Source organism: Dendroctonus ponderosae, unplaced genomic scaffold (genome assembly GCF_020466585.1).
Source record: "Dendroctonus ponderosae isolate FM_Combo_2020 unplaced genomic scaffold, Dpon_F_20191213v2 Dpon_F_20191213_2, whole genome shotgun sequence".
NCBI lineage: Eukaryota > Metazoa > Arthropoda > Insecta > Coleoptera > Curculionidae > Dendroctonus > Dendroctonus ponderosae.
In genome coordinates, this window is record NW_026018165.1 from 3361320 (window position 1) to 3371972 (window position 10653).

The window sequence follows — 10653 nt, forward strand, 5'->3', positions numbered from 1 at the left end:
TTTAATTTTTTTGTGCTTTTTAAAAATATTTTCATGCTTTTTTAGGCACTTTTTTTCCATTTTTTTGTGCTTTTTTATCCGGTCTTTAGTTATAAGCAGCACACAATCTGATTCTGCTATCCTTCCGCATGATCGGAACTACTGGTGTGACCCATGCCGGATGGACTACTTTTTCTATGACACCCAGGTTTTCCAAACGATCAAGTTATTCTGCCACTTTAGCTAGCAATGCGTAAGGGTCTGTCCGTGATTTGATAAAGATCGGCTGTGCATCTGGTTCTCTTAATTTAAGATTATACGTATATTTCGGAATTTCGCCCAGGGTTTCCGTTGGTACGTCATCGTATTCCTGCAGTTTTACTTGAGCAATACACTGAGTGTAAATACATCTTCTGCATTGTTTTTTCCTTCCGGGTTGTAAAACGAACGACAAAACAGAATGCTTTATCGTTTAGGGAGCTGTATTCCAGCCAATAAAACATTTTATAGCACTCTGGCCAAAATTTCCTACTATTCGTTTTAGGAAAATTCAATTCTCTTGGTTGAAAGGAGTCTTTCCTAAAACACGCCTTAGACAAACCTGGACCATGAGCAGGATCACGTTTACTAATTAGACCATTACTAATTAGACCACCTCAATAGAACTAGAGGAACAGCTGGGCCTCTGTACTACTAGTTATGGCTAGTTGAGCGAATGACGAGCCTAACACATCTACTACATCAGGCTCTGGTTTATGCTCCAAAGCAACTTCCTCTGGCGCTTCATTTTCTAGCCGTTTCTTTTTGCTTGCTAGGCCTGACGTAAAGTAGCAGAGCAACGAACTTTTCGCTTTTTTCATTTTTTTTATTTTCAGCCTGAAGAAAAAAAAGAGTAACAAAAGCAGTTATACTATTCGATAGAGAACTGAAAGGCCTTGAGGTTGAGAAAACTCCTGAAACCGACCAATAAATGTAATCTATGAAATAACTGAAACGTACTTACCGTCTTTCAGTATGTAGATATGTACAATATGTACGTATGGACCTTCACATCACACTGCACACTAATGTAATACATCTACTAAGGAGCGAGGTTTAAGAACACAGTTACACACAAGTTAAAAACAATCCTAGTTGCAGATTTGTACTATTCAGTTTTTTCCAGTACATTTCTTAGGTATTTGATAATTAATGATACTTTTACTTAGAAGAGAAAGAACAAAAGAAAAGTACTTTTGGAAAGTTAACAAAGCAAAATATATTATACCAATTTTACCTAAACTAATTAACACGAGTATTAATATTTCTGATGAGTTTGTATCGATCTCATTTCATTTGTCTTGGCTCGGTTAAGCAGTGTTCAAAGCTATTACTGCTATTGTTTTACAGGATCTATTCCAAAAGGGCCTCCTCCAAACGATAGAGCAATCAAATTGAGATTTCGTATAGAACTCATTGTCAATTCAAGCTTCCTTTAAAAATCCATATTTAATTATTTGAAGTGGCTGCTACTTTAATCTCTATTGTAAAGTTTTCTACTAAACACTGAATATTTTAGAACCGAATTTTGTTTTGAATCCAAAGCGAAAACCTCAAGTTACTTACCCCATATAACGACTGGCTCAACTATACATGAAGGAATCTCGTAATGACCTATCATCACATGTTTCGTAAGCTTCCTCATTAACTACACAGTATTATTCTTTCAAAATTAGGCAAATATTCAAACATGTTTTAATCTCATTTATTCGGGTAAAGCAATTCTGACAGATTTCATGCAGGAATTCCCCATTATGTTTTGTTGCCTTAAGTAAATTCAGTTTAATTAAAACGTCATTCTTCACTCTCTAATTACTCTGACGAAGCAACTATTCAACAGGTTGACAGATATTTGGCAAACGTGTTCCAACAATATTTACATGTGCCTTTAATTAAATAGGGGTAAGAGGTATTTTTAGCACAACATGGACTGTAACTGTTTCAATACAATTTTGTCTATAAAAACTGTCCGTCATTTATTATTTTCTGGATTAGGAATTGTTGCTGATCTCAATATGAGTAAAACAAGGCAGAACTTATAAATGACTGTATGAGAATGAGACGAAAGGCACACCAACCGTACGTGCTTCTCTTTTCAAGGCACACATTCAGCAACTGGCCTCGTTTGAGCTCGATTTATAGCAATTAATCTCCCCAGACCGAAAGATATAGCGAAGTAGATACGAAAGTAATAGAGTTGCAAACTTCAGAGTAACTTTTGTTAAAGTTGGTATTAAGGAAAATGAAATAGTTAACTGAAATAACGAAAACTGTGATTGTATTTAACTCCAAGAATTGGACTCTTTGGCCAGCGGTAGATGGCCATTCCCGGCTTCAGTTTTACTTCAATTTCATAACGGATACGCAGTTTTCACTGCGTCTGCAATAACTTTAGATTAGTTTTGGAGCAATTTTCGGAAATACTTAATTGCTTGCTTTTTAATCAATATACATATACGGATGGGACTCAAATTCCACTCTTCTTAGGAAATATCTAAGTACAATTTTTTTTAGAAACGCCGATTGAATAAGAAGCTGATATCAATTAGTGGCTGGAATTTGCAAGGACAATTTCCAAATTTTGTTATTGTTATTCAGTCAAGGGTAGCAAGTATTTTTTAGAATAGTTAAATAACTCAATAAGAATAAGCGTGAATTAAGTCGAAAATGCCTTATACAGTTTTTGGCAAAACTTAATTGTTACGGGGTGATGAACAATATTTATGTAAATGTAAAGGTTTTGGATCAAAATGTACCTCCTACCTCTACTGTCTCACAACACATTCTAGTTTTTCTAATATTTGTACGCGTAGCTCGCTGAAGAGTTCTTGAAATACATATGTTTCAATAAAAACATTATTGAATACAAAGACGGTGTTAGAAGTGCATTTGTGGGATTTCAAAAGAGTTTTCAAGAGCGTGAAAATGTGAAATTCTGGAGTTTGCAATTCCATCTCTGGTAAACATAGCTTGCGTTCTCTTAAGAGCCATCGAATCACGGGACACCCTATACAGTGACAATTAGAGAGACAGTTGCAGTTTTTCATAGATTGTAATTAACTCGTTGGGTCCGAAGAATACATTTTCGTTATTATTAACTAAAAATTAAAAAATTGATTACTGAATTAGTGTTTGATACCCAAGGTTCAGACCAAGATACTTTTGTTATGCTCTATTTTTTCTAATATTAAAGGTAATTAGAAATAATCCGCAGATAATTCTGCTATGAACCATAAAATAAAACCATTCTATCGGTGTAAGTAAGAAGCTTAGATAGAGAACACAATTTACAAAATGTAATAACAGATTATAAGAGGAACCTCAAGGGGCTGTTTTGATACCCTAAGCATTCACGTTATGTGTTAATGATATTGTGAAGCAAGCAAGCAGGTAATAATAATTTACGAATAAATTTTCCATCTAAGTAGATATTTTATTAAGAAAAAATATACCGGAAATAGTGGTCGCTTTTAAAACCGAACAAGAAACAAAAAAAAATGCATGAAAATCTCAAATTATTTTAAAGTAATTTATTTATTATGAGAAATTGATAATTCAAATCAAGCGTTTGATTTCTAGTGCAATACAGGTTTGGTTTAACAAAGTTTATTTGTAAACACAACAGAGGATTTATAATTCACATCATTTAATCAACAAAACAAGTCTAAAATCTACTATGAAAACAATGTATAAATATAATAATTTTACTCTACTAGGAAACTTTCAAGGGCCTGGTTAATCTTAATGCCTACATCAAATATTCAGCAAAAAAATCAAACCACGTAAATTGCCCAAATATTATTATAATCGCACGCCATTATTATTAAATACATGTTGTTGGAACAGACTAATAAATTAAGCAAAATCAACTAAAATAATATAGCTGAATGCCTAATGTAGGTATATCTCGCCGGGAATAAACCCCTGCAAACGAATTTATCTCGTGTTAATTAGGTCATATCTGGCTAATAGCGGTTACAAATTAGAAAATATATGATCCGACTTGTAAAAAACACATCAATCAATGGCTTATCTTTGCTGGAATTATTGTATTCCTGTGGCTAATAACCTGATTATCATATGGAATCATATTTTGCGTCTCCAAATAGCCTTGTTATGAATAATTTTACTAATTAGTTATTTATGTGCTTGAACTCTTTCTGACCTTTACTGGCAAGTTTAATTGCATTTGGCCACCTTCCAGTTCAGAAATTTACAACTTCACTTTCGTGAAACGCTAAATTTCTTTCAATCCAATAACGTTACAATGTACTTGCACGTTTTTGTTAAGATCTTCCATATATTTTTCCACATGTAATTTGTTTAATAGTTAAATCAAGTGCAGCCGTCTGAAAGCAATTTTAGTTTTATTTCCTGCCTAACCACTATCCAAACTATCAGAAACGGCATCAGTATGCAAATTGATTAGTATTATATATTATATTAGCACATCTATTTCAGATTAATATAAACGGATTTCACATTTTTCATGGCAGAAATGCAGATACTTAAACCAGCACTAAAAAACAACATGCGTTTGGACATATTTTTTCAAATTGATTTTTCGGTGTTGAGTCCATTTAAAATTTAAATATGACCCGGACAGTAAGTTGTTCAAATTCAAGCCTTTTTTCCATAAAACTTTTGTGTTTATCTTTGATTATGAAATCAGTTTTCAGTACAAATCACTGATTATTTGCTATTGTTTCAAATTTGGTTTGCTTTCAGTTATTGAGAATTAAAACAGTTTTTAATTTAAGTATAGGTATTGGTTTAAACTGTGTAAAAATTTCCGAAATTTATCGAACGCAGTAGGATAGAAAATATTTTGTTTTTTTACAACTCTTGGTTTGGGTTGCATTGGGTAAGTTTTTTTGGCAAAAAAGTAGTTTTCTGAATTTCTAACCGTCTCGTCAAGTCTTTGCTAAAAATTAGAAAGGATTTTTGAGTTAATTTCCCAGATCTGATTTTTTTAAGGAGAGGCTCATATTGACTACGGTGGAAAACATTTAATAAATTAATTTTTATGATAATGTTAACATAGTTTTTTATTTAAGAAAACGACGTCTGCTGAACATTCAATTAAACTGAGAAAAATTTTGGAAATTTATAATACTTACATAGAAAATCTTTAGTTTAGGTTAGTGCTTTTTTTCGAGCACAAATTTAATTTTTACATTTGGGTTTTTAAGTTCAATTTACAGTTCTTGACTGTAGAAGCTTCTTGATGGTCATATACAGAGATTTTGAGACGATATTGGAGCAAAAAACATAATTGAAAATTAGTAATTAAAAAAAAGATTTGCAGTTATTTCGGTTTACACCGCTCTAGCAGGTTTATTTTTTGCGCCGGTTGCAATTCTCACTTTCTTCCGCAAAAAGTCATGAGAGGCGAAAAAATTCAAAAACGGCACAAGACTAATTTTTTGATGGCGCTTTAAAACTCAAAATATAGAACTCATACAGGAAAAAAGCATTACAGTCGAAAAAATCATGGCAACATGAACAAATTTGGACTAGAGCTGATGCTCTTAAGCGCAAAAATAGAGCCACGCGCTGCACAAATCAATTAAAATAAAATCAATAAAACTTAACTGCAATTAAAAATTAGCATATTTAATTTTATGTGTCTCGGGGCTGTTAAAGGTCAAGCAAAATCCTTTGGTTGTCACGCTCTAGGGCAAAATAAAGTATTAAACCAGGCCGCTAGCGCTCTGGTTCCGTTACCTAATTACTTGGGCATGATTTGGTCACATTAAAAAGTTCTGCAATTCATGTGCAAGTTCAAGCACATAAACTTAACCCAATCTTACAGGAAATCGAGACAAAATTTTAGTACTGATCATGTTGTGGAAGCCTTATCGAACGTGAAAAAAGAGAAAGCGGATAATTGCATTTTCAACTTTGTGTTTGAAAGTACAGGATAACTTTCTTGTAGAATTGTCCTACACAACCATTTTTTTGTTTATTTTTAATTATGTTTTTCTAGGGTCAAAACAAATGCTTACAAATTACAAGCTCCAGCTGGTAGTTTCCAATAACTTTATCACTAGTTTTCAAAAATCCATTCACTGTTTACTCAACGATCATTATAAATTTCCTGGTTTACAAACGCGTCGTTTTTTGTGCAGGAATATCAAGCTTTATGACCATTCTGGACAATTCAATCATTAACGGCTGATTGAACGGCGCCATTTAAATTGCGTTTTCGATTCGAAATGAATCCAATGGAATCCTGTAGCATGAAGGAAAATGGAAAATGGCTATTATGCCGTTTTTGCCTAGCACCGAGTTTGATATTGGATTAGAAACTCCATGTGCAATCTGTGCATTTTGCTGTTTACATGAAGCAATCTGGTTTAATGTTTCTTGATTGAGGGACATTACAAATGCTAGTTTAGTCCTGTTCGTTAGGAATTAAGAGACACTGGGTTTTTAGTTCAGTAATTCCGAAGGAATAATAATGAAAAATTTCATATATCGCAAACAAAAATTAAGCAGCAAATGTTTGTAGATTTCTATATGACTATTCTAAACCTTACATGTTTTTTTTTGCAGAATCTCTTTTTTTGCAGAAATTACAAAAAGCGCCGATATGTATTTTAAATTTTCTAACTCGTTTTCGTACATTCGTCAACTAAGTCAAGCATTGATCTGGGAGTGTATTATTTAATTTTATTAAGTTCTGTGTGTCTCTTATACAGAGAGTCCATCAATAAAATAATAAATTGGAATAAAATTAGGAGAATTGTCTTTCAGAAAAATACTTTAACACTGTTTAATCGATATTAAAACGAATTGCAAGAAAATGGTGGTTGAAAACAATATGTAGATATCATAAAAGACAATAGAATCCTATCAGAAACATTGTGTTAAAAACTAAGGCAAAATAATTATATACTTAATTAAATTCTGTCTGGTGACAGTGTTCTAAAGAATCTATAAATTCTTGCTGAACCGCATTTAATGTGCTGTGCTTTTTGATTTTTTATGGATCCTGSACAAACTTTTTTTCGGAATTTTCAGTGAGTTGTGCTATTATCTATCGGTATACAAAAAATTCAACATTTCMCATGCGTGTTGTTCAACTCAATTGTGAGCTTTTGGCATAAAAACTTTCCAATTTTCTCATATAAAGTTGTTAGCAGTGAGATTAAAATGAAAATGTTGATCAAAAATCAAATTTTAATATGCTTGTTTTTTGAACCCATTGGATTGTTTCCGGTCATGTAAAGTTTTTGAGTCTATAACAAAGAATATATTGTCGGTTAAATATTGTCAGATTGTCACCGCTGAAAAACTGCTTAAAATGAGCTGAAAATCTCAATTAATTCGGATCTGAAGCATCTTGTGTGTTTTCAATCCTTTTGTTAGATTTCTCGCTTCCTTGGGATGGAATTGATGTAGAAAAAACCTAAGCGTTTTGATAAACTTGATAATTTTTGCGGTGGAAATCAAATTTTTCAGCTCAATGGATTTGTCCGGCTTGAAAAGCTTTTTAGTGTGCATACATAAAGTGTTTGCGTATATAGCATAAAAGATATTGTCGGTTAAAGAGTCTCTAACCGCCCAAAAACTACTTAAAATAACCCGAAAATATCGATTATTTCGGTTCTGATACTTTTACCATGTTTTCCAATGAGTTTGTTGAATTTTTTGTTTGGTTGGGATAAAAATTATGTATAATTGGAAGGAATTTGAGAGACTTAAAATTTTATGAAAAAATTGATCCTTTTTTTCTTTGGATCCACTTCGATCCGGAAAAAATATGTTGGTTAAAAAATTAAATTTTGAAGTGCGTGTTTTCTGAGTTAAATAGATTGTTTCCGCCCTAAGAAGCTCGCAATATCGTTTTTTAGCTAAAAGTTTATTCATCTGAAAATTTTTTTTTCAGTAGGTAGTTGTGACTAACTTGACGAATGCTGATTTTTGTTATTTGTGTTTATTTTAACAACGAGTAAAATGTTCAGTTTTTTCACTTCATGGATTGTAAATTTACGAAAAAGCTCAAAATCGAACAATCGAAAAAGAGATTCCCATTTGAAATTTTCAACTTCAGAGTCATTCCTCAATAAATAATTCTTGCTCAAAATCATAATTTAAATGTCTGCTTTGGAAATACTTTGAGAGGCAAAAAGTTTATCCTACACGAAATTGTTTAGAAAACAGAAACTTTCTACAGATACTTCTCCTTTAGATACGACACGAATCGAATAATCGGATAATGCTTAAGTTAAGAGCGAAACTTATGCGGTCAAAATAACTAGAACCGACATATTTAGATTAGGGAAAGATTACAATTATGCGAACTTAATTCCCGAAATGTTTCAAAATAATTGCAATTTTAAGACCTTAGACTAATTTACTATCCCATTATTTTTATTTTGTTCATGTATAATCAAAACAGACACTTAATTTGCATTACAATCATGCATTTGCTTCCAACAAAATGCAGCAAGAACTATACCTTTAAGTTAGTTCATGCGAGTTCCTAAAAATGAAGAAACTTTCACCAAAAAAGAGTTTTTATCGGATTTTTCTAAACAGCTTAACACTAAAATTTCGTAGAAAAAAACTTTTAAATTTTTCAAAGTAATCGAAACAAATATCGGCGCGCATTTGCGTAGAATTGCTGCATAGAATAACGCGACGTCGCTCTTGCTAGACCCGAACGCACTGAATGAGCGTCTGGACGCCACGAGATAGCGACGTATTTTCATTCAGAATGGGCAAAGTCGATGGGCGAAATTTAAAACAAAACTTTTCCTCTGCTGAAGTGAAGTTTGATAAAATAAACTTTGTTAATATCAATGGCAGTTGCAGTTGATTCACTTTAATCTCACTTGACAAACTTTTGAAAGTTGAAAATTCAAGCCCAACATGATTGATGTGAACGGTTTGAGTTGAGAAGGACATGAAATTAAATGTTGAACATAATTTTATATAAAGGAAACATTAAATTTACACTTTATTCCCTACGATTGCCTTGATTTTAGCAGCAAAAACTTAAACAAATAGGTTCAATAGCTTTATGTGAAATTTTCTTAATAAATACAGTCGATATTTTTTGCCATAAAAGCAATTTAAACCCGGGAACTTTCAGGCAATAAAACCTACTTCTCTACCTATTTGGGTGGTGCAAATAATTCCGGCATACAATAAATGTTTTCTGGTGAACCATAAATATAATTCCAAAAGCAGAAATGAACAAGTGATCTATGGCCAAGTCCAAATCGCACTTACTTCTGATAAATCTACCGTAAATAAATGACCGTTCACCCAGAAGCTTGCACGATAGTCAAAAATGCTTAAAAAACTTGCCTTATGCTAAATAAAAAGCATTGTCTAGAATTCATTAAAATGTTCATTGCTTCGCTTTTTCTGACCAGTTGAACTTGAGTGGACTGTATAATTTTTTCCGACAGTTGCTAGAAAATTGTCGACGCGAATGTGATTAATGATGATCAAACTGCTTTGTTACTAGCGCTAAGGGAGGAAGGATAGGTCCACAAAGGAAAATTGAGTTATATCCAGAAAAAAGGGGTTGACAACTATGTCTACTGGATAGAGCAGTTACATTATTTTATTGGGTAGACGTAAGCAACCGGTCCTAAAATACTCGTAAAACAAACATTGTTCATATTAGATTATTTATACACAATCGCCTATTAAGATTAATCGTTAAATCAAGCCCGAGTTGTATTGATTAAAAATACACTACCCACATGATAGTAGGCCCCATTTCTTTCAGAAGACTCCTCGTCAATTACACGACGTTGGCGTCGCATTACCTGTTGTTCAGAAAGACTTCCGAAATGTTGTCGTTTATCACGTTTTCATTTTGTTTATTCCAAATGTGACCATATATTTTAATCTCTGTCTCTGCAACGAATACAAGAGACGAATGATTTGGTAACAGAAAGAAAATTGTCTATTGGATAAATAAATGTGGGTTCCGTACAGTATTTCATAAGCTGTTGATTATGGCTATGTGTATAAATACACTTAGTATGATTTATAAGTAGTTAAATTTAAAGTTTTTCGATAACGATGATGATTTACAGATGGGTTATTTTCAGTCAACGTATTTTCTTTGTTTATTAAAGTATATAAAACAGTATGTATATGAAGTAAAAAGTCTAGCTTTGGATAGAAACATACAAAATATCTACAGCTGAACAAAATAAAACAAAGACAGTTTGAATTGACAGACAAAAATTGAATAACACAAGATACGTTATTGAACAAAAAATTAACAAAAACTTAGCAAATATCTAGAGAAGCCATCCCGTAGATATAGAGATTCTGTGGAGTAACACCATTTTTACCACGAGAAACATTTACACCTAACAAGGAATGGATAGTAGAGATGATTCGAATCCCCATGAAAACTTACAAGAACGAACCAAGCAAATATAAAAAATATACATAAGGTCATAAGCGGAAACTAAAAAGAAAATCTTTCAAAAAAATCAAGTATGTTCTTTGAGCATTATACTGTGAATGAGTAGAATACTGTGTACGAGATAGTAAGAAAAGTGGTTCGAATCCGCAATAGTATGGACAAACTACTTACAAATCAGCCACACTAATTAATTTCAGAAAATTAAGCCACATAGAACATATGGATCGGAT

General features: G+C 32.5%; 1 protein-coding gene across 1 annotated transcript in view; it reads right to left on the reverse strand.

Moving 5' to 3' along the window:
• The window catches only part of LOC109536956 (trissin receptor), a 93871-nt gene extending 85192 nt beyond the window's left edge, over positions 1 to 8679 (reverse strand). The window contains exon 1 of the mRNA XM_048663644.1: positions 8486 to 8679. The gene's annotated coding sequence lies outside the window, so the exon portion shown is untranslated. The remainder of the gene's footprint in view (positions 1 to 8485) is intronic.
• Positions 8680 to 10653: the final 1974 nt, after the last annotated feature.